This window comes from Panulirus ornatus, chromosome 5 (assembly GCF_036320965.1).
Source record: "Panulirus ornatus isolate Po-2019 chromosome 5, ASM3632096v1, whole genome shotgun sequence".
NCBI lineage: Eukaryota > Metazoa > Arthropoda > Malacostraca > Decapoda > Palinuridae > Panulirus > Panulirus ornatus.
The window spans coordinates 32,485,566-32,492,819 of record NC_092228.1 but is presented as its reverse complement, the minus strand read 5'-3'; the positions used below and the strand labels follow the sequence as shown (position 1 = coordinate 32,492,819).

Below are 7,254 nucleotides of genomic sequence, written 5' to 3'. Positions count from 1 at the left end.
AGACATGATAGATAATGTACATGATAGATAATGTACATGATGAATGGTTAGGGTAAACTTAACTAACTTGAAGGTGATACATGATACATAATATACATGATGAATGGTTAGGGTAAACTTAAGTAACTTGAAGTTGATACATGATACATAATGTACATGAGAATGGTTTAGGGTAAACTTAAGTAACTTGAAGGTGATACATGATACATAATATACTGATGAATGGTTAGGGTAAACTTAAGTAACTTGAAGTTGATACATGATACATAATGTACATGATGAATGGTTAGGGTAAACTTAAGTAACTTGAAGGTGATACATGATACATAATATACATGATGAATGGTTAGGGTAAACTTAAGTAACTTGAAGTTGATACATGATACATAATGTACATGATGAATGGTTAGGGTAAACTTAACTAACTTGAAGGTGAACAGATAATAATACATGATGAATGTTAGGGCAAACTAACTAACTTGGAGGTGATCACAAACATAAGTCACATGATGAATCGCTAGGGTAAACTTAACAACTTGAGGATCACTAGAAATGACATGAAATGGTTAGGTAAACTTAACTAACTTGGAGTGATACATGATACAAATGACACGATGAAGGTTAGTAAACTAACTACTAAGGTGTACCAGAACATAATTACAGATGAAGGTTAGGGACACTAACTAACTTGAAGGTGAATTCATAGAAACATTCTCACTAATTAAAAGCTAGAACCTCTCCAGCACGCAGAGGCCACCACTCCCCCTCCAACGCGAAACCATCCACTCCCTCCCGCCGAGGCCATCCACTTCGTCTCCCACAAGTAGAGCCATCACCTGCTCCACACGCGAGACCAGTCCCAACTCCGTCTCCACACACCGGAGCCAGTCCACTCCCCCCAACGCGAGGCCATCCCACTCCTCCCACACGGAGCCAGCCACCCCCTCCAACAGACAAATTCCAGTTTGAGTAAACATCTTCCCACACCAGATACAAGCCACACTCTTACAATCCACCCCTCCTTCCCTCCGCTTGTGCCTCACGAGTGAGGAACCACTTGTGCCCAGCCTCCACACGTGCACGTGTACACACCCCCTGCGCCCCCACCGGAAACTGACCTCCCCCACCTTCCCCCCATTCAGAACTCAACCACAGCAATAACGAACCCACATCCCACCAAATCCCCCCGACAACCACCCACCCACCATCACCAACCAACCCCCCACCCACCCCACGCCACACCACCACCCACCACCACCCCCCAACACCACACCACACACCACCCCCACCCACACCACCCCCCCACCATCACCCCCACCACCACCCCCCACCACACCCCCACCCCCACCTCCACCACACCACACACATCACCACACCCCCACACCAACCCACCCACACCCCCCCACCCCCACCACACCCCACCCCCACCCCCACCATCCACCACCCACCCCCACCACACCACCACCATCACCCACCACAACCATCACCACCACCCCCACCACACCACCACCCCCACCAACCACCACACACCACCACACCATCACCACCACCACCACCACACCATCACCACCACCACCACCACACCCCCACCACCACCCCCCCATCACCCCACCCCACCCCCACCAACACCACCAACCCACCCCCACCAACACCCCCACCCCCACCCCCACCATCACCCCCACCACCACCCCCACCATCACAACCCCCACCCCCACCCCACCACCACACACCACCACAACCTCACCACCACCCCACACATCACCACCCACCACCACCCCACCACACCCCCACCCCCACACACCACCCCACCCCACCACACCCCCACCACCACCCACACCCCACCATCAACCACCCACCCCCCACCCCACCACCATCACACCACCACCAACCATCCCACCACCCCCACCACACCACCCCCCACCACCCCCCACCATCACCCCCACCCCCACCATCACCCACCCACCACCACCCCCACCATCACCCCCACCCCCACCGCCACCACACCCCCACCACCACCCCCACCATCACCCCCACCCCACCCCCACCATCACCACCACCCCCCACCACACCACCACCCCCACCATCACCCCACCACCCCCCCCCCATCACCCCCACACCCCACCGCCACCATCACCACCACCCCCACCACACCACCAACCCCACCACCACCACCCCCACCATCACCACCCCCACCACCACCCCCACCACCACCCCCACCTCACCACCCACACCATCACCACCACACTACCACCACAACCATCACCCCCACCCCCCACCACCCACCCACCACACTCCCACCATCACCCCCACCACCCCCCCCACCATCACCCCCACCCCACCATCACCACCACCCCACCATCACCCCCACCCCCCACCTCCACCATCACCACCCCCCCACCATCACCATCACCACCACACAACCATCACCCACACCCCACCCCACCATCACCCCCACCCCCACCCCACCATCACCACCACCCCCACCACCACCAACCCACTACCACCCACCACCACCACCACCACCACCATCACCACCACCATCATCACCACCACCACCATCACCACCACCTCCACCACCATCACCACCACCACCACCATCACCACCACCATCACCACCACCATCACCACCACCATCACCACCACCACCATCACCACCACCACCACCACCACCACCATCACCACCACCACCACCACCACCACCACCACCATCACCACCACCATCACCACCACCATCACCACCACATCACCACCATCACCACCACCATCACCACCACGATCACCACCATCACCACCATCACCACCACCACTACCATCACCACCATCACCACCCCCACCTACCACCACACACCACCACCACCACCATCACCACCACCATCACCACCACCATCACCACCATCACCATCACCACCATCCACCACCATCACCACCACCACCACACCACCACCATCACCACCATCACCACCACCATCACCACCATCACCATCACCACCATCACCACCATCCACCACCATCACCACCACCACCATCACCACCACCATCACCACCACCATCACCACCATCACCACCACCACCACCACCACCATCACCACCACCATCACCACCACCACCATCACCACCACCATCACCACCACCATCACCACCACCACCATCACCACCACCATCACCACCACCACTACCATCACCACCATCACCACCCCCACCATCACCACCCCCACCACCATCACCACCACCACCATCACCACCACCACCACCACCATCACCACCACCATCATCACCATCACCACCATCACCATCACCACCCCACCATCACCACCCCACCACCACCACCACCACCACCACCATCACCACCACCATCACCACCACCACCATCACCACCACCATCACCACCATCACCACCATCACCACCATCACCACCACCACCATCACCACCATCACCACCATCACCACCACCACCATCACCACCATCACCACCACCATCACCACCACCATCACCACCATCACCACCACCATCACCACCACCACCATCACCACCATCACCATCACCACCATCATCACCACCATCATCACCACCATCACCACCACCATCACCACCATCACCACCATCACCACCACCATCACCACCATCATCACCACCATCACCACCATCACCACCACCATCACCACCACCATCACCACCACCACCATCACCACCACCACCACCATCACCACCATCATCACCACCATCACCACCACCATCACCATCACCAACCACCATCACCACCATCACCACCACCACCATCACCACCATCACCACCACCATCACCACCACCACCATCACCACCATCACCATCACCACCATCATCACCACCATCATCACCACCACCATCACCACCATCACCACCATCACCACCACCATCACCACCATCACCACCACCATCACCACCATCACCACCACCATCACCACCATCACCACCACCATCACCACCACCAGCAGGAGCCAGGCCAGGTGTGGGTTGCATGATGAGTTATGGCCACTGGCCGCCCGCCGTGTTGCTGTGCCAACATGCGCCTCCTTAGCTCAGGGGCAGAGCACTGGTCTTGTAAACCAGGGGTCGTGAGTTCGATTCCCACAGGAGGCAACAATGTGGCTGCTGTTGTGATAATTATTGATGAGTAGAAGTGGTAGTGCAGCTGGCAACATACTACCTCAAATATCGATATAACAAAATGAAATACAATAATGGCGGACCAGATGACCCACCCACCCACCCACCCGCGCTACCATCACAAATGTAAGGTTGAGTTGAGAGGAAGGAAATCAGGTCTTCTTCGTCTGTGGTACTTAATGAAGATCAGGCGGCCTTTGTAGATTTATTACAACAAAACGTGTACGTCCATCTGTAGTACTGTGGGCTATAGTCTTATGACACACTACGACACACTCTAGTGAACAGTGTGACGATGCTGGCCAGTGTGTCCCCTCAGGTCACACTGGCAGGGGTTATATGGGAGTCCATCAACACCCATTCAACAACGTGTTCAAATAACAGATCAGCTCTTACGTGTTCAAACATCCTGATTAACCGTGGGAACAGTGAGCCCGTGGCAACATGCATCTAACTCTATGTAACTCACAGTAAAATGATAATGACAAATACCTAATGAGAAATTAATGGTAGTGTGCGTGAGTCTTACAATGATAAGACATCCATACACTTGCACTCACATTACCAAATAAGCCGCGATGATAATATTATTATTATGATCATACGATTAAAACAAAATTGTAGTTAATGACATAATATATCCCCAACGACAAAATCAACCATAACAATATAGCCAGCAAGTAAATATAGCGAACAAGATAATGTGGTTAGGATGGCATTATATTGAAAATAACAATAGAGCCACCATGCCAATATCGTCACCATGACAATGTAGCTGTATTTTCAATGTTACTCTTATGTGAATATGGCTTTATTGTCAGTATAGCTATAGTGTCATGGGGAACATATTTTCATAGTGGCAGTATTGTCATTATGAACATACCGTCATTTTGGCTATCTTTTCATATCAGTTACATTGCTATGATGTATATATCGTCACCTTAGCTATATTGGCAAGGTGATCTTTTTCTATAGGTGATATATTGTCATTATTTAACTCATGCATAATTTGTCATAAGCAATATATTATTATGATAATTATATTATCATAGTGACAATATTGTCACAGCGACTATATTGTCATTATGACTATAATGTCATAGTGGCTATATTGCCATGATAACTATATTGTCATGGTGATTTTCTATCATGATATCTATAATGTCATAGTGTCTGTATTTTCATAGAAGTTTTTTTAATGGTGTTGATATTGCCCTTCAGGATATACCATTATAGAAGAGAAATTGTCATTTTGATTAAATCATCAGTTGACTACATTGCCATGATATGCTATATTGTTATGGTTTCAGTACTGTCTTGGTAAATCTTTTATTACTCTAGCTACATGGCAATGGAAACCAAAATGGTAAGGTGGTTATATTTTCATGAGAGGATGATTTTATTATGGCGATTATATTGAATTTCTGAGTATATTGTCATGGTGGCTGTGTTGCCATAATATCTATATTCTCATTTAATTTGTTGAATTCATGGCAATAATGTCTGTATTGTTAGGTCACCATATTGCCATGGTGGCTATTTGTCATTTTTGTTATATAACAAGGAGGTGACTGTCTTTTCATGTTGGCAATATTGTCAGAATAGCTATATTGTCAAGTAGTGGGTATATATATTTCTTTTCTGGCGGTATATTGTCATGATGGCAATAATAACATTTTGGCCATATTGGCATACGGTCATATCGTGTTTTAGCAGCTAAACTCTTGTTGTGGATATTTTTCAATTCAAATATTTTATCATGGTAGGTATATAGTCAAGGTTACTATATTTTCATGGTAGCTACATTGTCATGGTGAAGACATTGGCATGGTGGCTGTATTGTTATTTTCAATATAATGCCGTCCTGGCTACATTATCTTGGTCGCTATATCAACTTGATGGCTATATTGCTATGGTTAATTTTGTCGTTCGGGATATATTTTGTTATTAGCTACAATATTGTTGTCATTATATGATCATGATAATAATATTTTCATGGCGGCATGTTTGGTATTGTAAGTGAATAGATATCATATCATCACATCCTTATATTGTCATGGTTTTTACACTGTGATATTGTTTATGTCAACCTGCTGATTATATAATCATGATTGGTGTATAATTATGGTAACTATATTGTAATACCGTTTTATTTCATTGTGATAATTTTGTCATGGTGACTACAATTACATGACAGCTATAATGTTATGACTATATTATAATGATAAATCCTGTCTGAGTCACTGTTCTTTCACAGAGATTATATTGTCCTGGAGTCTATATGTTTCCTATGATCCGAAAACGACTATTTATTTACACTATCTATATTGTCAGGTGGTTATATTGCTTTTGTGAATATAAGTTGAATGTTTCTATATTTTTGCTTTGACTATATTGTCATATCAGTTATATGATCATGATAGTTTTATTGTCATAGTGAATACATTGTCGTCGTGACTGTATTATCATAATGGCTAAATTGTCATAGCAAATATATTGACATGGGGGCTATATTTTCATGATATTTATAAAGTCATTGTAAGATTGGTATCAAAGTGACTCTAATGTCCTGGCGATGGATATATATCGTAACATTATTGTCAAGATGGCTGTATTGTCATGATGGCTTTATTGTCGTTTGCTGTATTTTCAATTTTACGCTTTTGTGAAGATAGATTTCCTGTCAGTGTAGCTATAGTGTTATGTAGAATATATATATTCATAATTGCATATTGTCATTATGAACATATTGTCATTTTGGCTATCTCATTATTTTGGTTACATTACTATCATGTATATATCGCCACCTTGGCTACATTAGCAATGTGATATTTTTTCTAGTTGCTATATTGTCATTTTTTAATCATGCATATTTTGTCATAAGTGATACATTATCATGATAACTATAATATTCCGTTGACTATGTATATTGGCATTGTGACTATATTGTTATTATGGCTATAAACTCATGTTGGATATCATGCCAAGATAACAATATTGTCATGGTGACTACTCCATCATGATGGTTATAATGTCATGGTGACTGCATTTTCATGGTAGCTGTTATAATGGTGTTGGTTTTGCCCTTGAGGATGTATCATTATAAAAC

General features: G+C 46.9%; 1 non-coding gene across 1 annotated transcript; it reads left to right on the top strand.

Annotated features, from left to right (window-relative positions):
- Positions 1 to 4,046: 4,046 nt before the first annotated feature.
- Positions 4,047 to 4,118, top strand: TRNAT-UGU (transfer RNA threonine (anticodon UGU)). Its single transcript has one exon. It is a non-coding gene; the product is annotated as a tRNA-Thr (tRNA).
- The last annotated feature ends 3,136 nt before the right edge of the window (positions 4,119 to 7,254 follow it).